Source organism: Acinonyx jubatus, chromosome B2 (assembly GCF_027475565.1).
Source record: "Acinonyx jubatus isolate Ajub_Pintada_27869175 chromosome B2, VMU_Ajub_asm_v1.0, whole genome shotgun sequence".
Lineage (NCBI taxonomy): Eukaryota > Metazoa > Chordata > Mammalia > Carnivora > Felidae > Acinonyx > Acinonyx jubatus.
Window position 1 is genome coordinate 19,947,241 of NC_069385.1, and position 24,135 is coordinate 19,971,375.

At 36.3% G+C, this 24,135-nt stretch overlaps 1 protein-coding gene across 4 annotated transcripts in view; it reads right to left on the bottom strand.

Annotated features, from left to right (window-relative positions):
• Window positions 1–24,135, bottom strand: part of GRM1 (glutamate metabotropic receptor 1) — a 449,767-nt gene that overhangs the window by 11,362 nt on the left and 414,270 nt on the right. The window lies entirely within an intron of this gene.

The following is a 24,135-nucleotide window of genomic DNA, read 5'->3' on the forward strand; positions in this document are numbered from 1 at the left end:
GTTTTCAACCAGGGGCCTCATGCTTCCTTTCTGCACTGGGCTGTGCAAATGATGTAGCTGGTCTTGTTGCTGGGTCTGTGTATGCAGGGAAACACCTTGACGGCTCAGAGACTTGACACGGTGACATTAGCCAAGGTGCACAGAGTATGGCCTGCCCAGACAGATAGCACTTGTGTCCCCTGGGGATGGGGTGGGAGCTCTCTGGCCTCTGTCACTGACTTGGAATTACCGCTGCACTCAGTGGACTGTTCTGGGTTCCTTCATGGGTCGCAGCCATACTGACAGCCAAACTCCACATGGTCACTCCCAGGAATCCCAAAGCCACCTTAATTAACTATTGATTGAAATAGTTAAACAATTATAGCATTTCCTTCCTGGTGTCATTTTTCAGTCTCTGACTCACCTTGTGGTTGAAGTGAAATGTAAATGACCTATGCCTACAGACCTTACATTTTATGAAATGTTGATTAAAGCCAAAGCCTTGAAAACTCCATTGCCAGAGTGTCCATTTTATCAACTGTGTAAAAACTGAAAGGAGCTTGACTTCAGGGTATTTTTAGCAACTGTAAAACCACATATTCAACCAACCACAGATTCGGCAAGCCAGAGTAAAAGCTTGGAGGGAAAATGCAGCATATGGAGACTTGTCAAATATAAGTTCCAAATCTGTGCTTGAATCTTTTGGCAGAAACTGTGGATTTAAAGAAACCCCAGAAATTTAGTAAGGAAGATTCATATCCAATTTATTCTGAAAGTGCAAAGGCTTTCTTTTCTTTTTCTTTTTCCCCTTCCTCCTTTCCTTTTCCTTCCTTCCTACCTTCCTTCCTTCTTTCTTTCCTTCCTTCCTTCTGTTCTTCCTTCTGTCCTTCTTTCCTTCTTTTCTCTTCCTTCCTTCCTTCCTTCTTTCCTTCTTTTCTCTTCCTTCCTTCCTTCTTTCCTTCCTTCTGTCCTTCCTTCATTCCTTCTTTCCTTCTTTTCTCTTCCTTCCTTCCTTCTGTCCTTCCTTCATTCCTTCTTTCCTTCCTTCCATCTTTCCTTCTTTTTCCTTCCTTCCTTCCTTCCTTCCTTCCTTCCTTCCTTCCTTCCTTCTTTCCTTCTTTTTCCTTCCTTCCTTCCTTCCTTCCTTCCTTCCTTCCTTCCTTCCTTCCTTCTTTTCTATTCCTTCCTCCTTGCTATACAGTCACCGCTTGTTATAGTTTCTTCCACCTATTCCCATTGTCCAAAACTTCCTTTATATAAGAAGCTATCTCTCTTTGAGTGTACTTAGTCCTATATGACTTGTTTTCTTTTTTTTAACTTTCTATAATTTATTTATTTTTTATAATTTACATCCAAGTTAGTTAAGCCATTACTCATTTAGCCTACCCTCCCTCCCACAACCCCTCTAGTAACCCTCTGTTTGTTCTCTATATTTAAGAGTCTCTTATGTTTTGTCCCCCTCCTTGTTTTTATATTATTTTTGCTTCCCTTCCTTTATGTTCATCTGTTTTGTATCTTAAAGTCCTTATATGAGTGAAGTCACACAATATTTGTCTTTCTCTGACTGACTAATTTTGCCTAGCATAATACCCTCTAGTTCTGTCCAGGTAGTTGCAAATGGCAAGATTTCATTCTTTTTGATTGCCTAGTAAAACTCCATTGTGTGTGTGTGTGTGTGTATACACCACATCTTCTTTATCCATTCATCTATCGATGGACATTTGGGCTCTTTCCATACTTTGGCTATTGTTGATAGTGCTGCTATAAACATGGGGTGCATGTGTCCCTTCAAAACGACATACCTGTATCCCTTGGATAAATACCCAGTAGTGCAACTGCTGGGTTGTATGGTGTACTATTTTTAATTTTTTGAGAAACCTCCATACTGTTTTCCAGAGTGGCTGCACCAGTTTGCATTCCCACCAGCAGTGCAAAAGAGTTCCCCTTTCTCCACATTACTCACCAACATCTCTTGTTGCCTGAGTTGTTAATGTTAGCCATTCTGACTGGTGTGAGGTGATATCTCATTGTGGTTTTGATTTGTATTTCCTGGATGATGAGTGATGTTGAGCATTTTTTCATGTCATATGACTTTGTTTTAATGTATCATTTTCTTTATAGTAAGTCACTCATACATCGGTTTGGTTTGTATGCTAGGAATTATTCTTCACATTAACTTGAAAAGTTGTCACAAACAAGTTTCACTCATTGTAGCATAGCAATATGATGTCTGGAGTAGGACTCCAGAAACCAGGCACTTTCCAACTGTGTATTTGCCCCCATCAGACTCAATTTTTACATCCATAAGGAAGGATTTTGAAAGAATAAATGTGAAAATGCTTCCAATTGGCAAAATGCTATCCCAGCTTAATACATCACTATTAAACCCCTTCCTCTGAAGGATGAGGAACAAAAACACAGACAAAAGACCCAGATGTGTTACATCTGAGTATGTTTAGAGTAGACTAATTCATAGTCTCTCAAACTTTATTTCATTTTACTCATGACTGTTAATCACTTTCTTTATTCAAGAATCTCAGTAACTTCTAGTAGAAAATAAACTGTTTTCTCTAATAAACTGCTACTTTCCAAATTGTGGGAGATGGAGTTTGTGGGGAGCAACATTAGTGACATTGAATGGATGTGGCAGGAGCAGGTGAAAGATAGCTACAGAGCAGGTAAGCTATCTGTGTCTGAAGTTGTGTGTCTATGATAGGTTTGGAGGTGAGTCTATTTTTAGCAGAGAAAAAATGGTCTATACAATTCCAGATGGTCAGTTCACCATGGAAATAATGTGGCAGCTGTCCAGAGTAATCATAAAGATGGGCAGCAAACACTCAAGGCCATTTTAGCAGAGATGGTCTCTCTTTTTTTGTTGTTGTTTTTATAGATAAATATGGGATAATTTGTGCCTCTGCTTCCCAAAGCCAAATGCATTTTTCTATTATCTGAATTTAAATATTTATTTCTCAACATTCGTTCATCAGAGTGCAGAGTGGAGCTCTGACTGTATATGTAGGCCATCTGTAAGTGGCAATTTGTTCTACTCTCCATTTTAGTGCATGCATATCTAACATAGTACATTAATATTCTTTATATAAACACACAATGCAGTTTTTCCATAGAGGTGTAAAATACTGCTCTCTTTAAACATTAATTATAAACATTTCCAAGCTAATAAGAGTCTGTAGAGAATGTTCTAATAAAATTCAATTGAATTGCCATTATAAATTCGTCAGATATGAACATTTTTGCCTTATTATAGTTTTCTTTCTTTTGAAAACATAAAGGAAATATGTGAAGCCCCCTGTATATTATTCAATATTAGTCCTATCCTTTTGAGTGGAAAATTTGGTATGGATCATCACTTGGAATTTTTTAATGCTTTTACAACATATATATTCATATGTGTCAGTAAATAATATATGGTAGTGTTCAGCATGTTATTAGATTTTATATACATAACATCATACTCTATTTCCATTCAGCAATTTTCCCATTGTGTCCATTTGGTATTACATGAATAGATAAAGCTCTAGTTTATTCACTTAAACTAAACTGAATACATACCACATTACCCAAAACATAATCAATTCTATTGGTGGCCACTTAAGTTGTTTCCTACATTTTGCCACTTTAAGCAATGCTGCAGTAAACATTCTTGATTATGTCTCCTTGCACACCTAAGTGGGAGAGTTCTTCTATGGTGTGAACCTAGAAGTAAAATCGGTGGATTGTTGTGAGTGCACACTCATTTTCTTATATATGACCAAATTGCACTGTAAAGCACTTGCACAATTTACACTAATATGTAAGAGTTTGTATATTCTTTCCAATTGCATCTGTTTTTCAGACACCCTCAAAATCGACTTTTTACTCTGAAAAATTTTAAAAATATAGAAACATGGAGAAAACACTAAAATGAACCACTATTTCCCTAATATCCAGCTTCACTAATAATCAATATATTTGTGAATCTTCTTTCGCCTATACTAGCCAGTTATTAATTTTAAAGTAAAGCTAAGTTGGAGCACCTGGGTAGCTCAGTTGGTTAAGCATCCAACTTTTGATTTCAGCTCAGCTCATGATCTCACTGTTCGTGGGTTTGTGCCCTACATCAGGCTCTGTGCTGACAGTGTGGAGCCTGCTTGGGATTCTCTCTCTCCTTCTCTCTCTCTGCCCCTGTGCTGCTTGTGCTCTCTATCAAAATAAATAAATACACTTTAAAAATAAATAAATAAATAAATAAATAAAGCCAAATCATTATGTCTTTTATCCTTAATCAATTCAGTACATAGGCCTATAATACAGGTGCACATTTTTATAATAAAAGAAACAATAACATTATCACATCTAAAACACATTAATAGTAATTCTTTAATATTTGATATTAAATGTTTAATATTATAGTATTTGGATTTCCCTGATTGTCTCATATGTTTTTATTTTATTTTTGATTTTTAAATCAACATCCAAACAAGATCTGCAAATTGCATTTTGTTGATGAGTCTCTTAAGTCTTTTTTAGTCTGTAGGTGTTCCCCTCTCCCTTTTCCTGGCTATTTATTTGTTGAAGAAAGACTGTTTCCCAGATTATGGGTTTTACTTATTGAGTCCCTATAGTGTCATCAACATATTTTTCTGTGACCTATTATTGCTTATGAATTGATAGTTAGATCTGAGAGCTTGATCAGATTCATGGTTGCTTATGCAGGGAATATAATTCATAGGAAGTAGTGTCTACTTTCTATTATACCAGATCAAAAAGCACATAGATCAGGTTGTCTATTAATCACGTTAAGATTGATCAGTGCATTTAGGTGTAGTCACTCTAAAGCATACATTACAAAACTTCCCATCATTCTTTCATCCAATGGTTTTAGCAGTCATTGATGATCATTACGAAGATCAATTATTTTATTACAAAACTGCAAAATGGTAATCTAATTCTGCATTCCTTCTGTATTTGTCAACTAGATTTCTTTTCTAAAGTAGAACCTCTCCTCATCAGCTATTCAGTTCCTCTGATGTAGAGTTCAAACAGAAAACACAAGCCAAATGGTGATTCTTTTCTTTTCTTTACCAGTGTTCAGAGTAATGATTTAGTTTTCTAGCATCCTCCAACAGTGATCAGTATATCACCTGTGAGTCTGTTTCTATTGTCTGTTTCCCTTGATTTTTTGGTTATATTAATTCTTTCATGCCTAAACACATAAGACACATATGAATGTACACACACACACACACACACACACTCAATAAGGTTCTCTAGAGGCTGTAAATTGTAGATGGTATTATCTGTGCTAAGAGTTGTTTTACCACTTTATCTGTTAAGTAGAGGCGGACATATCATCTTAATCTAATCCAGACTGCGCTGAGTCAAAGTTAGTTTATAATTGGGTTAGGAATTGGTCTACAGTAGGGAATATCCCTGTAGGACTTTTTTTTTTAAAGTTTATTTGTTTATTTTGGAGAGAGAGAGCAAGGGATGGGCAGAGAGAGAGGGAGACAGAGAATCCCAAGCAGGTTCTGTGCTGTTAGCCCAGAGTTCGATGTAGGGCTCAAATTCACGAACAGTGAGATCATGGCCTGAGCCAAAATCAAGATTTGGATGGTTAACCAACTGAGCTACCTCTTCAGGACTTTTAATAGAATATCTTGTGCACTAGTACACCTCAGCATTAAGAGGCTATGGGAGATTCTGGTCAGCTTCTCAAAGATTTTCAATTTAGATTTTTGGCTTTCTGACCCACACATCTTCAGAATTAGGCAAATGTTTTGATGTGGAACCTTGACCACATGATTGAGTGCCTCTCCAGTTTTGTCAGTCTGGCCTCACATGGTTGCTAAGGTGTTTTCTCATTCTTTCCACAGGAAGGTCTGTCTTCTCAGCATTGGAAGCCCTCAGAAAAATAACTCCATATATCATAAGTGTGTAGCTTATCTTTTAACGTTTCTGATCCACTCAACTGCAGACAATTGCAAATGTTTTGCAGACAATTGCAAATGTTTTGAGAGAGAAGCTAGAATGTGTGGAAGCCTCTCTGCTTTGCATTTTATCACTTCAGCTTCAAGGCCACAGCATCTCTTCTGCTTTCTTTTCTCCCTCCATTGACTCTGCTTGGGTCATACCTGGATACTAAGCCTAGTCCATGCCTGGCCACTAAGCCCCCAGCCAGGGTCTGGAGTTGGCGGATGCTCCCCCAGGCAAAGCAGCTGCAGACCATTGGTCCACTTTTCAGTTCTTCTCTCTCTGATATTCTAGTCTTGCCTGCCTTATCACTTCAGTAACTCCCTGATACTGTAAGAAGTTTTAGTCTTTCATATATGTTCCTTGAACCTTCCTACTCTTTGCAAAATTTTGCACATAGCTCCTTCAGCATTCTAAGATGTTTATCAAGTTCTTGACCACATCACAATGTATATTATATCTTTGCATTTCTCTTGTGATCCTTTTCACTTTTTGTTATATAACTAATTGATGCTAATTCTTATCGCCTACATTGGAAAGCCATAGTTTCTAAAGGGCAGGATCCATGTCAGATTTACCAATGTGTGCCAGTTATCCCCCACTTATCCTGCCCCAACTTTTGGAAATAAAAGGAAACCATATAATCTCTCATGCAAAGGATGAATAATTGCTTTTAAGGATGAAGGGAGTGCTTTGAAAGTCATGTCATGACAAAATGAATAAATTGGGACTTTTGGAGGACATAAAAAGACATGTGGTCACCTATTTACAGTAAATTAATAAATGATTGAAAAAAATCAAAACAGAACGGAGAAATATTTCTAATAGAAAATAAGTCAAAAATACTTCTGAGCTTCTCCATCACTTTGGTAGTTTTAGGAATATCAAAAACAATTATTGTATCTATAACTAATACCAAATCCTAATATTAAATATTGAATGTCATAAAATCTCCAGTGAAAATTAAGTTTACAAATAATTAGTAAAAATAATTTGTATATGTATTTGTGTGTTTCTGTAAAAATTAGAATATACCAAAAAAAAAGGTAATGGTGGTTTTTCTCCATATATTGGTAGAATTTAGATAATTTTTATCAGCTCTTCTGTGCTTTCTTATATTTTAAAAATTTGCTACAATAAATATTTATCACTTTTTTAATATATGAAAAATAAACAATAACTATTATTCCAAAAATAAATTTATCATAACATATAGTTCATGAGCAAAATTCCTTCTCTTCTTGGCTTTACCCCAATAAACCAAGGCATTGAATAGAATCTGTGAATGTGTTTTCTTTTGCTGAAAAAAAGTAAAAATTCTAAAAACATATATTAAAATATGAGCTACTAAGGAAAAATATCAAATAGAAATTATAGAATTTGGATATTCATGCTAATATTTTTCATGCAAACCAGTATAATATGGTAATGCATATTTGAAAGTTGACAAGAGAATAAATCTTAAGAGTTCCTATCTCATAACAAAAGAAATAAAAAACTTTTGTAACTTTGTATACTGACAGATATTAACTAAACTTACTGTGGTGATCATTTCACAAAATATACAAATATCGAATGATTATATTGTACATTGAAATTAATACAAAGTTATATCTCAATAATACCTTAATGAAAAAAGGGGTATAAATTTTAAAAATTTGAAAATTTCTACTAGATTATCTCAAATTTCTGTCAGAACTAATACTCATTCAACTAAAGACTCTTCTTATGAAGTTAATTCTATTCTGTATTGATAAAAGCCATTAATTTTGTGTATCTCTATAAATACAGATGGGGGTCACAGTTGTCTAAATTGACTTAAATTATAGCATTCATAAAGTTTTTGTATGTTTTGTACATTTACATATGTTATTATCTCCAATTTGAGCATGAGTCATGTCTTATGCTTCTTGTTTCTTCAGCATTTGACAAATATCTAATTAAATTACAAAAAATCATGTTTGCCTAACGTGTTATACATGGCATACAAACAGTGATCATGGCAAACTAATGCAGGTGTTTGGAAAACAGAAAATAGCTGATAACTTATCATAAATTATGATTCATTAGTAATCATAATTTCAAATTTATTTTTAATTTTGGTCAATTAAAAATGATGAATCCTTGTTATATACGTGATTTGCTAAAAAGACCAGAAATGTAAATCAACCCTTTTCTTATTACTTGAAAAAATATAAAATATTGAAAAAAAAGAAAAGAAAAAAGAGATAATTACTTTGGTAAAAAGCTTAAAATTGAAGTTGGAATGATAACAAAAAAGTCTAGAATTCTGTAAAATTTCTCATATTCTTGGCTATGGCACTAACATCAATATTAGATACGTGTTTCTACTACAGTTTATTTTATGCTATCATTTCTCTTTCAGTAGAGGCATTAATATCTTCCTGTCACCATCCATCAAACCTGAAAAAGAACTGAATAGTCAATTATCATAGAGTTTCTTTCTTAGTATTCAATGTATAGACACCATGGCCCTAAAAGTAACCATAGTGATATCAGAGCTTACTGAAAAAGGAGAGGAGGAGATACTAAAATTGGTATAAGAGGACATCTGCTTCAGGGTAGGATGCAATACCTTGGACTAAACCAAGTCTCCCACTGAGATCAATTAACAAAAAACTGATACAGTATTTTTTAAAAACCATTTAAAGACATTGAATACTGTCATGGCAACCAGAATCCAAGGTACCAATAAGTCAGAAAGAAGAGAACTTCAGAGAGGTAAGCAGATAACCTTCAAGCTATTTTGCCCTTGGAACATTTGATGATTTTTGGTTCATGAGAACAGACTGAAAATCCAGGCAGAGGGTCTTAACTAAGAGGTAATGAAACAGGAAAAACTTTATAAATGCGTAGGGCTATAGACACAAAAATTGATTTCAAGTCTTCCAAGTCAGCAAGGACTTGAGGAGCCAAGATTCTGGAGAGAGGCAAAACAAACGAACAAACACAGAGAAACTGAGAGAGAGAGAGAGAGAGAGAGAGAGAGAGAGAGAAAGAGACTAACACTTAGTAGATTCCCTGATGAAAAATGTGCAAATTTCAGACTGCACAAAGCACAGGACACAAAGTTAAGTAGAAAACTGTGGGAAATCAGAATGAAGCTTTTGGAGGTCTCACAGCCCTGAGGAATCAAAATTGAAATTAAAGGCATTTAAAAAATGTTGAACCCAAGGAAACAGCGGGGACTCACAGGACCACTGGATAGCTGTACCCTAGTAACAGGATGCACCAGGTGAAGCCGAATAAACTTTGTAAAAGTACAGCACACGCTCAAGTCATCTCAGTCCATCACTGAAGGATTTACATATCAGGAGTATGTAAGTAAGTATTGACTGTGCAAAATAATAATAGCAACGTAAAATAAGATTTAACATATGTGCAGAATTAAAACGCACAACAAAAACACAGAAATTGACACCAAGTAAACGCAATTAAAGTGTTTTAAGATCCTCGCTTTGTTTGGAAAGTGATAAAACTCCGAATTTATTTGAGATTATAAAAGTTGGGAAATACTTTTTATAATCTCTAGAGTAACCATAAAAAGAATAATAAAAGAATGTTAAGCTAAGAAATTAATACATGGGAAAATTGAATAGTAAAATGCTATATTAACCCAAGGAAGGCAAGAACGAAGAGAAAAACAATAGGAGAGAAAACATAAATGGAAGTAATCATTCCACTGAGACAAGTAGAAAATAGTTAAAGAGTGGATATAAATATGACTATGTCAGCAATGAGATCAAGTGTAAATGAACTAAATATTCTAATTCAAAGGTAAGTATTATCAGACTAACTAAGAAACAAAATCTAAATCTAACTATGAGTACCTTAAGAGAGACACTCTTTAAACATAAGCATGCAAAAAAAGCCAAAAAGCAAAGGATGGAAAATATATAACATGCAAACACTAACAAAAATAAAAGCTGTTAGCCGCACCAATGTCAGACAAAGTACACTCTATTTCAACCTGACAATCAGAGGAGAACATATCAGGAAATTCAAGAATGGATTAATATTTAATAATAATTCAGGGGCGCCTAGGTGGCTCAGTCGGTTGAGCCTCTGACTTCGGCTCAGGTCATGATCTTCCAGTCTATGAGTTCAAGCCCCACGTTGGGCTCTGTGCTGACAGCTCAGAGCCTGGAGCCTGCTTTGGATTCTGTGTCTCCCTCTCTCTCTCTGCCCTTCCCCTGCTCATGCTCTGTCTCTCTTTCTGTCAAAATTAAATAAACATTAAAATAATTCAAAAAAATATTTAATAATAATTCAATATATTTCCCCATGTTAACAGAGTAAAATAAAAAAAGAACATGATATTTCAACTGATGCAGAAAAAGATTTTGACAAAATTTGATGCCCATCTATGATAAATCTCTCAGCAAACTGAGAGCATAAAGGAATATTCTCATCCTGATAAAGGAAATCTATGAGGACCCAAGAAGTAATGTCATACATAATGATGACATTTTTAGTAATGGCAATGATACACTAAACCCAGAATTGCCAACACAATAATAAAGCTGGGGGAGTTACACTCTTTGATTTTAAGACAATATAAGATTCAGGAATAGAAGACAGTGTGGTATTTTCATAAAGATACACAAATATATCAATAGAACAGAATAGAGGGTCCATGTGTGTTCAGTTGAATTTTGATAAAAGCACCAATGTCAGTGAGGGAAGTAAAGACTTTTCAAAAATTAAGCTGGGAAAGCTGGATCTCTATTTAGAAAGAGAAAACAAAAAGAGCCTTGATCCTTACACCATACATTAAAAAGTATCATAGTTCTAAATATAAAAGTCAAAACTATAAACATCCTAGAAGAAAATGGAGGACCTAGGGTAGGCAGATTTTCTAAACTGAACACAAAAGCACTAACCATAAAAGAAATGGTAAATTGAACTTCATCGAAATTAAAAACTTCCACATACTGAAAGATACCACTAAGAAAATGAAAAGTAAGTCACAAATTAAGAAAAATTACTACAATATGTATGTCCAATAAAAACTTAGATCCAGATTATAAAAAGAAATTACAAGTCAGTAATAAAATACAAATGACCCAGTAAAAAATAGGCAATAATTTGGATAGATATTTCATACAAAAGAGCATATAAATGACCCAAAATATACATGAAAAGAATTCTAAGATCATTAAGTCATCAGGAAAATACAAATTGAAACTATAATTAAGTACTAGCAAACCCATTAGAATGACTAAAATGTAAAAGATTATCAACACCAATTATCTCCTATTTTCTTGGTAGGAGTATAAAATGGAAAAATCACTGTGGAAATCTCTTTGGTAGTTTCTTATAAATTAAATATATACCTGCCTTATCATCCAGCATTTCCACTTCTAGACACATACCTCCAAAAAATGAAAATATTTGTTCATAAAACTAGTATATGTATGTTGAATGTAGCTTTACTTGTAATAGTGAGAGTTGGAAACAACCTAAATGCACATTAGCACATTAGATTGATCAAACAAATTTTAGCATATTCATACAATGTCACAATCCTCACCAATTAAAGGGAATAAACTGTTGATACATGCAAGAACATCAACAAATCTCATGCTGTATGAAAGAATGGAGACATAAAAGAAAATCTACTATATTATTTCATTTTTATGAAATTCAAGAATAAGAAAAGGCTAATAAATCACGGTAGTGTGGTTGCCTCTGGATGAGAAGTAGGACCGATTAGAAAAGAATGAGGAAAATTTCTAGGGTGAAGATAATGCTCTATATCTTGATTGCATGTGGGTTACAGGGGTATAACACACAACTTTATAACTTGTATCAAACTTCTACTAAAATATATGCATATCGATGTAATTATGTAACTGTGCTTCAATAAAAAGAATATGAAATGAAAGAATAAAAAGGATTAGGGAGAAAATGTAAATATCAAAGTTAGCCAAAGAAGATTTAATATATACATATTAGAAATGCTTGAAGAAAAAAACAAAGCAAGAAAATGAATACTGAAGACTACATAAAAAAGATTTAATATATAGATATTAGAAACGCTTGAAGAAAAAAACAAAGCAAGGAAATGAATACTGAAGACTACACATATATAGCTCAAGAAAATTTTACTGAAATTTTAAAAGATTTATAACTGCACATTGAAAGAGAATATTGTGTACTTGAGAATGTTGACCCAAGAAAACCAATATGAAGACACATTCTAGTAAAATAACCAGACTTTATAGGAAATGGAAAAAACATTTATTTTGGATATCTAGGGAAAAAACAGCAAGTGTTTTATAAGGGAAATAGATTATCACCAGAATTTGGGGCAGCAAAGCTTTATATTAAATGTAACTAGAATGACATATTGAAGTTACTTTAGGAAAACAAAACGTGCTTTCTAAATTTCATAGCCAGCAAAACTAGCATCTGATATAAAGGTTGTAGATGAACTGTTTTCAACAAGCAAAAACTAAGTGACTATTGTTCTCATGAGCAAATCCCTGAAAAATCTACTCTGGGCTAAGCGTATGCGCTTTGGACTACCAAAATAACTAGGACATCATCATAAGGACTGGAGGTAAGTAGTAAACGCATCCTTGATTGTAGAATTACGAGTAAATGAGGGTTAAAAGGGAGAAAGTATAGTATGTAATGTCTATATACTCATATAATATAGCTACAGTAAAACTATTTAAATTTTTTTTTAACGTTTATTCATTCTTGAGAGACAGAGAGACAGAGCATGAGTGTGGGAGACGCAGACTGAGAAAGGGAGACACAGAATCCAAAGCAGGCTCCAGGCTCCGAGCTGTCAGCACAGAGCCAGACGCAGGGCTCGAACTCACAACTGTGAGATCATGACCTGAGCCAAAGTTGGATGCTTAACCAACTGAGCTGCCCAGGTGCCCTTACAGTAAAACTATTTTAAATAAGAGGGATGGAAAGATCAGATGCAAACTACTGTATGGACCTCTTTTTGAGAAATTAATTGATTGTTATTGTATTAGTAGTTACTCTAAGACACGTGTATGGCTATTGTGGAATAACATAAATATATACTTCTGAGATATTTTAATTCTATCATCTCCTGTTTCCTTGGAAACTAGGATTCTTCTCGTGGAATAAAGGAAATATATATATGTAGTAAATAACATGAGCTATGAATTTCTGGATCAGAAAGCCTGAGAATGGATATAATAGACATTACATGATTTAATAATTAAACATTTGATGGCATTAGGCTAAGATAGCTTGTTTTACCCTATTAATCCTAAGGAACATCTTACAATTTGAACTTAAATTTTCAAAAAGCCCATGGGTCATCAGCCCCTTCCCCTACCTCCAAATCACAATGGTCTATGGTCATTTGTAAGGTTTGTTTCAGTGACTGCTTTTCTCTGCTTTTGTGTCTGATCCACCCCTACTTGTATAGATCAATCATGTTATAGATTGGTTAATACATTTAGTCTGGTAAAAGTTCAAATTGTATAGGCTTTGGACCCAAACAACCGTGAGGTAACTGCATATTTCTGCTTCTTCTATATGTGTTAAATGGGATTTTGTGAGCAATGTTACTTTTACTTATATTTTATGTCTTCATTTTTCTCTGCACTCTCCCTTTTTGCCACCAACTGTCCAAGCCCTAGGTCAGGCCACTGTAATCTTCCACCTGGACCCTGCAATAGCCTCATCCCAGAGTCCAGAGTCTCGAATCTTGCTCCCCAGTGCAATCTCCATGCTGAGGATGGAGTGTTAGCTCTACAACACACATCTAATCGGTGACAGTGCAGTCCTGCTTTATGACCTTAGAGCATTTCCATGGTTCAGAGGGTGAGATCCTAGTTCCTAAGTCCTCTAACTAGACCCTGATTTGGTCATAGCTGATTATTCGATTGCTTCACTTCCTTCAGCCACAAGTATTTTTCCTACTCAGAGCCTTTACATTCTGACTGCTTGACTGCTCTACCCTATTAGCCTCCCTCCATCCCTAGCTAACCCCTTTTCTCCTTCAGAAGTCTTATTTAAATAATACTTCTTCCTGGAACATGTCCAGCCTCCATGCACTGGGACCAGTTATAGCTCTGTAATAACACCCCGTAACACCTTGTATTTATTCTTATAAACACTCACTACACTTGATTTGTTTTTCTGTTTGTTAGTTAGTTAGTTTGTTTTTGAGAGAGAGTGTGAGGGGGGAGGGGCAGAGAGAGACAGAGAGAGAGAGAGAGAGAGAGAAAGAAAGAGAGAGAGAGACTATTAAGCAGGCTCCACTTGCTTGGCAGATAGTGATGTGGGGCTGTATGCCACAACAGTGAGATCATGGCCTCAGCTGAAATCAAGAGTTGGAAGCTTAAGTGGCCGAGCCACCCAGACGCCCCAACACTCACTACACTTGTCATTACTCATTCGATATCTGGTTTCCTGCCTAGATTTTCACTCCCACAAAGGCAGGGGCAGGATCTGTTCTGTTCACTGTTATATTCCCTGCACTGTACCAGTGTCCCCCACACACAGGACACTTGAAAATTGGTTGAGTGAATGAGTCAGCAGTGGTTCTCTTCCCAAACGTAAAAGGTATGTGTCAGGCCTTGAAACCAATCTAACCACTAGAGCAAAAGTGATTTCATGCTAGGATCAGCCCTGGAGTAACTTTTGGCTTTTAACCATTCAGAGCTAAACAAACATTTTTTGTGTGTAAGAAATTACTGTCGGCCCTATTGAAAACTGCCCCGTCCACACCGCTATATGATGTGGTGTCTCTTGCCTCTCTATCTTCTCACATAGGGATTCCTGCTTTAAACACTTTCCCTGTACCTTCCCCCACCTTAACCCACTGCTAGGCCTAGCTAATGGATTAGCTAATGGTCTAGGCAGCTGTTATTCTCAGCTATCTTAGATCCCCACCCCTGACTCCATGGTCTACACCAGAGGCCCCTTCTATTACCCTTCCTGAACATGCTGTCCTTCCTCTGTCTTAGGACTTTACTCTGCCACATTGTCATTGTGAGGGTTCTTTCTGGTGCCCTCCACTCCACTCGAAATTCTGTGGGGCCACAAACCATTCAATATTTCTTCACCAGTAAATTGTCCACAGTGTCTAAAGTAGTCCATATCTTTTAAACCAAGGCCTGAATTATGAAAACCTTACTAAAATGGCTTGAAGTACTAAGGCTTGCAACAAGGCACTGACAGAATCGATGGCTAAAGTCACAGGGCTGGCTGGTGACACAGATCCATCCCTTCTGCTTTCTCACTGCCACTCCTGCTCCATGGTCATACTTCCTTCTATTTTACTGTGATCATGTATGTCTTTATTTGTTTTCCTTTGTTAACACCTTCCCGCTCCCCATCCCAAACCCATCTAAGCCAAGTAACATAAGCAGTGCAAAGTGGAAAATGATACTAATTCCCACAGTGTTTGAGAAAATTTACTAGAAGCAAAGTAACACTATATATTTTTATAGCTGGAAAACCACAGAAAGGAAAATATTTCTTATTGATTTCTTTCAAGTGGTCCTTTTTCAATATATTTAGCAGCATCACTAGGGACTTGGCCTAATTTTGTTAGCAGTGGACCCCTCATTTATCTTGAAGAAAATCGGTATAGAAGGTATTGTTAAGTTGCCTTAAATTATAGGTTTCCTTTACCCTTTTGAAACAAAATCAAATTATAATAATATATTTGGATTAACTTGATTAAAATATATGCTTATTTTCTCTTTATATTCTATTAACCAGTGTTAATAATAAATAATATTTTATTGTTGTCCTGTAATTTGTGGTGTATTTTAATTCATTCACAAGACAATGTCCTAATCATCTATTTCCCTTTAACAAAACAGAACATCTTTCCCCTCCTCTTTGTTCATTTTCAAGCAACTGAGAAGCATTTTATAGCCAAGATCCTTTATAAAAGTAGCAAATACAGGTTTATTTTTTAAATTTATTGATTCTATACTGCATACCTTTATAATAAATGCTGTGTCAGAGCTATGGCATTTTCTTTCCCTTCCATTGGCATATCTACTGAAATTTGAAAGAATCACTCAGATTTTGCATAGATAGGTGATGGATTTTTTGTCTGGCTGGCTAGCCACGTATAGGTTTTGTCTTTTGGTCAACATTTTTAAATATAAAATCCTGGCACTTAGAAATTACTTATTCAGAGGTCAAGGAAGAAAGGATAGGGTTTGAGATGGAGATGGGACTACTCTGGTATAGACACTTCTCACAATTGTACCCCCTTTTTGCAAACTGCCTCCCTGATCCTGCCCATGGGGGACAGGAATGATGCGCTTTTGGAAGACGGTTTTATACCCTGTGACTCCACACACTGTCCTTACTTCCTTAAGCTGAGATAGACACACGAACCAGACATAGCCAATCAGTTTCTGTGTTATGTAAGCCACATAGGTAGAGAGAACTGAAGTAGTCTCTTTGGGTAGCTGGATCTCTAACACAGCAACTCAGGAGCACTGGGATGGTTGTCCTTGGACTGACCATGAGGACCCACGATGTGGAAAAAGCATATCTACGAGGAGAAAAGGAAGGGGGCAGGGAGGGAGACAAGAGGTGAGGCTGAGACCTTTCTCCTCAGGAGCCAAATCCCCCATGTGACCCAGAAGCATTCTAAATCTTGTTACCATGAGATACCGAAAGTATTCCTTACATTCTTTCTGTTAAATAGCCCAGCTCTTTCGCTTAGGCTAGCTTCAGTTGGCTTCTGTAACTTGCAGCCAGAGAGTTCTAATTAAGGAGTCTAAGCCTCTGTTCTTATGATCTGAAGCTTACAAATCCACTGGTACTTTCTTGTTCTGTTCTTCATTCTGCAAGCTGTTAATGTTTTGCTCTTGAACTAGCTTTACAAACATGTTGCTTACATGATCTGCTTCGCTTTTGAGTAGGTAACACATTACATTGGACACTCACAGACGGAATGCAAATGACCTCATCTTTCTTTAGCTGTGGCCAAGCATGGACAGGTTGCCAAGCCATGTCAAACAGGATGTCTTTTCCCACACACATCTCACACTGAGTAACACTTGCATGTCTCCACTTTCAGCAGATACACGCTCCTCCATGCTACACAGCATAGATATCATGAGCTGATGATAATGATGATGCATACAGCCAGTTTTCAGAACTCTCTTTACATGATAGTGTAATTCAGAGTTTTATGTTAAACTCCCATACGTCCTCCCCTACCTCCATAATTCCAAGGTCACTAGCTAACAGCTATTGAGATTTTGCTATATGCTAGGCACTGTACTATGCTCTTTGCACCAATTTTCCTATTTATTTTATATAAATGGAAAATAAATTTGCTTAGGCTAGCTTAAGCTGGCTTCTATAACTTGCAGCTCAAGGGTTCTAATTAATGAGCCTTTATGCTCTGTTCTGAGATGATCTGATCTCTAATGATCTGAGAACACCCATGGTCAAGTTTAGCCTGTGGGTCTCCAGTATGTCTTCTGGTAATCTCTTCCAGTTAACAGGTGACTGTTATATAGAGTGGGGTCTTGCAAACAAGCAAACAAACAAACAAACAAAAAACAGATCTACACTCGATAAAACTTCTGACTCTAAATTTACCCATCCACCTGAATCACCATTCCTATTATTCCCCTTACCTAATTTTATTATAATGGCATGTTATACCAATAAACCATGAGCTTCTTGAGGGCAGTCTACATGCCTTATTCATTTTATTGAGTGCATGAATGAATACGTACATTGTTGAGGTATGTAAACAGCTAGACATAAACAGCTATTAGAATGATGAAAATAAATGATTGTATCCAAAAAACAATGCTTTTAGTTCCATCTCTTTCTCTTATAAAAGGGGCCCTGAGCTTTCCCTGCCTTAGTTTCTTTGCACAATTGTCTTATATGGACCTCTCTTGGGCCATTATGTATATTCATATAGAATATTCTGAATTCAGTTTAGAAACTACATACTGTTTACATATGAGGATAAAATAATAAGCTTGGGAACTTGAATATGTGTCAGTCATGCAAGTTAATTTGAATGTGAAAGAAATATAAATGGTGATCTATATTCAAAAGGAATTATGTCCTCTTTGAAGCTGTCAGATAGCCTGCACTTTATGGTCTCAGTATAGAACTTGAAAACATAAAATACGAGTAGTAAAAGTAGCGATTTTTGTATTATTTGAAAAATAAGTATATTATTAACAAGAGAGAACAAACAAGAAAACAGCGGTGACCGTAATTTTGCCGCACCTCAAGGGGGACAAGTTGTGTCCATCCACCCTTTGTCTTGTTGTGTACCCCTCCCCACACTTAAGCCTGTGATTTCTGCAGGTGGTCCCTCACAGCGGCACAACTTCTCCACATGTGACATGCTGACTTACCTACTTCCATTCTAAATTATGGCTACTGTGCTTCCAGGTGACTTCTTTCAGGAAGTGATGACATTTGGCTTACTTTTTAAGGAACATAAGTCTTTACCCCAAACAAAATGTGCTCATGCTGGCAGGCTCAGACACTATGACTGGCTGTCAGGGAGAGATCCAAGGATTTCTAGCTCCTTTCAATCACAGCTGAATAAAGGGACCTGTTTCAGCTCCAGCTGAGTCTGGATACACAACAACCTTCGTCCTTCTCCAAACGACTTCTACTTATGAGCTGCGAATCCTCTACCTCCCCCAGTAGTTACACGAAAGTACACGTTACTTTCCAGACTTTTCTTTGTACGTCCCTCCTCAAGTCCTACACTCAGTATTTTAAGTCCAGAAGTCTGATAAAATCAGTAATAAGGGTTATATCTTTGGATTTTAATTAAAAGTCCTATAAGTTCCCAGCCTGATGTTTTTCATCTTTCTTTTTAGTATCAAGCAACATAACATGTAGCTAAGTGAGAACTAGCATCAACTGCAATCCACGTGTTCTTCAGAGTTGATGCTTCATTGGTCACAGAGCTGTCAATAGATGACAAAGGGCTGTATTGTAATGGCACAGTTCTGGGTCAGGTGGCTTAGCATGAACCACGTGATCTCTCTGTTATATCTTCCATTTTGTTTCTCTGTTGGCTCCTTTCTTAGATACTACGAACAAGCTTAAATTTCTTTTTTATTATGTCACTCCTAGCCTCCTTAAATATTAGCTAGAATTTTAAATTCCTTTAATGCCCAAACTCAACTTATTGCAACAGAAATTCTACCCATATCACTGAAGCTACTCAAGGATAACCATAGAGTCTCCATCCTTGGGGATCCCAAGGATCCCAAGCTCAGTCTTCTTGAAACAGTCTGTTGTGCACTGAATGTTGTTCCCAAGTTTGTAAGTTCAAGTCCCCATGTGATGTCATTAGAAGATGGTGCTTTTGGGAGGTAATTAGGGTTACATGAAGTTCTAAGAGTGGGGTCCTCCTCTGGGACTGGTGCTCTTATAAGAAGCGAGACCAGATAGGTCTCTCTCCCTCTCTCTCCCCTCTCTCTCCCTCTCTCCATGCTTGCACAGAGAAGAAGTTATGTGGGCACACAGCTAGAAGGCAGCCATCTGCAACCCAAGATGAGAGATCTCACCAGAAATCAACCATGTTGGCATTCTGATCTTGGAATTCTGGCCTCCAGAACTGTGAGAAAATAAATGTCTGTTGTTTAAGCACCCAGTCTGTGGGATTTTACTATGGCAACCTGATCTAAGACACAGTCTCCTCCTTGGTTTCCAGGATACTGCAGTCCTCCTGCTTCCCACCATTCTTTTGTTTCTTGCCTTTTGTTTATGTTGCCTTCAGGTTTTCTTCAATTGTCTTATCTCTCAAGTGCAAGTGTCCCCTAATGTTCTTCCTCCTACTTTCTTCTTTTCTTATGTCATAGTCACTCTTTTGGCCACTTCAAATCTAGAGCTCTGACTCAGACTTTCCCTTGAGTTCCTGACTTAAATTTCTAAACAACTCATGGCTGACTCTATTTGGATGCCTTCACTGCATTTTCAATTGATAAGTTTGAAACTCAACTCATTCACATCTCCCCAGTTCTACATCTGTATTCCACCATCATGGTAGCTGCATTTTTCTAGTCACACAGGCTCAAATCATGAGAGTTGTAGTCTAGTTTTTATTTTTTCCTTCCTCTTTCCAAACCAATAACCCAACTCTAATGAATCAAGCTCAGAAAACTTTTTCTTATTCGTACCTGAGGTTTGACTTTCACTCCACTGCTCTATTTTATAACTTTCATTTTTAACCTGTCATTTGGATTATTGTAGCACTCTATTAACTACCCTTTCGATAGTCAGTCTCTTCCCATGAAGCTTACACATGACCATAAAAGATCACAAAAATCTTTAATGCACTTTGCAGTTTATATAACAAATACCTGAGCTTCTTCTTAGAACATTGACCATTATCTACAGTCTGTCCTCTTTCTGCATTACAAATTCACTCACCACTACACCTCTCCATGTAACTCACTCATACCAGATTCCATGGTGTAGCCTGAAAGTCCATTATTCACGTCTGTAAAGTTTCACTTTATGTTGAAAAACATCCTTTTGGGTCAAATTCAAAGGTCACTTTTATTAAGAAATTTTGTCCCATCCCTCCACAGATACTGTTCCCTTAGCTGAACCTAATCTCTTTCTTCTCTGACACTCAAATTATTGTATTGTGGTATTGTGGCACCTAGCCCCATATATTTAGTTATATTTTTGGGTGTCTTCCTGACTATATTGCAAGACTGGTACAATCACTGCCTGCCTCTTATATCTTTTTTTATCCTGAATACTATCTGATGCCACATCAAGTACCCATGTGCTTTTAAGCTCAGTGCTGAAACAATGGCTGATTGAATAAGTGAATGAACAAACAGTAGATTCTCCATGAATGTTACTATCAAGTAGTAAAATTCTATGACAAGTACTTAGATAAAATCTTCAGATATTTACTCTAAAAGCAAGGGAAGAATTACAATACTTTCATCTTATTTTACAATATACTTTTAAAGCCATTTGTTGTATGCTTAGGAGAAAAATGATTTCAAAATGACATATTTTCTCATTCATAAGCTTATTAGAGTAATGATTGAGTTCTTTCTATGAAAGAAAACATGTTATTTCTATTTGATTATGATGTCCGTTGCTTCCCTCTCATATTTCCTTTAATAATCAAAAGAAGAAAGTCAAATTAAAAGGCATACGCAGGGCACAGTCACGAATGCTGCAGGCTTACTGACCTCTGCTTGCAGACAAAAAAATGTTTCTAGCAGACCAAGAGGAAAATTTCCTCGGAGCGTCTTTCTATTTGGTATTTCACTTAGCTTTTGCACTCAAATGCTTAGGACACAATCACAGGAACATAATAATATTCTATTTATTTAGGAACCTGCACTTTAAAATTACTTCCTTGAATCAATGTAATGTGTTTCTGTGATTGTAAGTGCTTTTAGTTTTGCATGCAAAAGGCCATAGGAGTGTACTGTCACATTTCAGCTTCCTATGCCATCAGAGTGGCATTCAGTGAGGTCATTTACTCAGAAAATATCTAGAAATAATAGTTTGATGTCATTAATACCCTAGTTTTTAAAAGAAGCATGTCATTTATATAATGTTTTAATTTTTCAGTTATATAATGTTAACTCATTTTGCTTAAAAAGAAGTGATAAGTAATTTGTATCTAAAAATTTACTTGATTATGAATGTCTAGGAATTTCTATTGCCAAGAAAGTGCATTTTACCACTAGGTTTATTTAGGTTAAGCCTGAATATTTTCCTATTCAAATACATTAAATTAACAGCTAAAGAATTAGAGATTTCAAAGGCAATATACTAGGGTAGGATTATGCTTAATCGGATGTCTGACTGTAAGTAACCCAAACACCCAATTTTTTGGTTACACTCCTCCTAAATTACTTTTTGGAAAATGCAAAGCAAGTGCCCAGACCTTTGGTTGTGTCAGATGCTTAGCTGTGAATCGAATTTAAAAACTGCAGAAAACTTTGCAAAAACAGACCCACGACGTCATCCCTCCCAAGCATCTCAGAAACAGCCTCTTAGGAGGATGTAGTCAGACTTGCAACTCCTCAGAATAATATTCAAACAGATAGATCAGTTGGAAGCTCTTCATTACAGCAGCTGTTCTGTGTTTATAGCTACATATGCAGACTGCTGAACACCCTCAGCGCACCATAAATGTAGGAATTACACATCCAGAATGGTAATAAACTCATTGGGTGATGTGCTCTCCAGAGTTTTCAGCCCCTTGCTCCAGTTGGCACAACTCTGCTAGATTTTAGTTGCTGTAGAAAAATATTAGATTGTTGTGGTTTTTGTAAGTTTGGAGACAAACCAGAAAAACATAAAATAACATTTAAAAAGGTAAAAATGTAGGCACTGATATTATTAATTTAAAATTACAGTCTCATAGAGAGTTACAAGAGAAGCCGTAGAAGAAAAAATGAGAAAACAAGTGCATAAATGGCTGTGATCGGTAGAAGTTTAGCCTCAAATACTTTCTGTACATCAGCTCAGCTGTGTGGTACACCCTTCAGAAGCTACAGATTGTACCAAAAAAAGCTGCATGTTATTAATTAGAAGCATATTTCCTACCATCATAATCCGATAGAACTTGATAAATTATAGCTAATAGATAAGCAATTTGCTGGTAAAACGGCACTTCTTAGAAAACCAATACAATTTAGAACAAGCTGATTTCTCTCTTAAAAGCAGGATCCCAAATACATTTTTTTTCTAAATTCATAATAGTGAAGAGAATATTCTCAGCTTATAAGGAAAGAGGTTCCGGGTATGAGAGGATGATCTGAATGTACAACAATGCCTGGCTGCCAGAGAATTGCTAAGCATTGTTAAAGTAACATCAGCTTATCCCAGCAGCAAGCACTATATACTATTCATTAGCCACTGCTCTTGGACAGGCGCTTATAGAATTCTGTGTACAAGGGGACATAAAAACACTGGAAGAGCTTTCAAAAACGCATATCCCTGGGTAGCAACACAAGATGTCTTGATCACATAGGTCTCTCCTTTCATTTAACGGCTAGAACAGCTTTCAGAAATGACTATGACCAAAAATCATACGAAAGTTTCTGAAGAACCATAATAAAGTCAGAAAAGTCAGAAACGTGGACGTGCATAAAGGTAGGTGGTCGAATGGAACCCTCACAAGGCCATTTGAGACGCAATCAAGGAAATCTTTTAGTGTCTACAAACATTCCAGCTTAAAGAGCGTTTTCTCCTTTCTCATTTGCGTTTCTTCTCACTTTTTCCCTCTTAATGAAAATTGTTATGTGCCATTTTACATCTGGATTCTGTGGCTATGGTCTATTATTCTTTTCTCATTTCATGGCACTGTTGGTTTGCCTTCACGCTTACTGATGAGTCCCTGCTAGGGGCCTGCTCCTGAGGGGGTGCTGGCGAGCGTGAAACGCCTGGCAAGGGAAAAAAATGACTAAGCGACTTTTATGACCAGTATCTTATTCAGAACTTGAAATTGATACGGCAACAATTAGGCATGCACTATGACCTTAACCCTTAATGCTGGAAAATTACTATTTATTATTTGAAATAATAGTAATTCTATGGATTAAAAAATATATTTTCCTATAGACTCCTTCACCCGATCCTCAAACCAATTACAGGATTTCTGTAAAAGATGCCCCTGGCACTGCTTGACAAGTAAAGATACAAAACACAGAGGCACGTCAATTTTTTGACATGTGTTAAGATGAGAAATTTCATGCAAGTTAAGACCTAGACAAAGAACGGCTAACTAAACAGAATTACACTTAGGAGTCACAGAATTTCACAGTGGCTGAGTTCCCTCCCTTACAAAGTGGGGGGAAATAACACCTATTCCCCTTGTCTTCTGACTTGTTCGGGTTATAAAACCATGTATATGTTACAATTATTTGTATTAAAATTCCTCACTTTTAAAGGATTGTTTCAAACAGAAAAATTAACACTGTTAATGAGGAAAATAGAGGAGGTTTTGGATGGGTCAAGTACCTTTAGAACTTCAAGCATCCATGTCAGTTTGGAGCTCCTCACCTTTATCTGGTTTTTTTTTGTTTGTTTTGTTTTGTTTTTTATTTCTTTTGGTGCTTTATGGCTCAGAAACAAACCATTCTGATCTTGAGCTTGCAGTAGAGGTAGCTCGATTCTCATGTAGCATTATGGAACATCTTTATTATACATCCA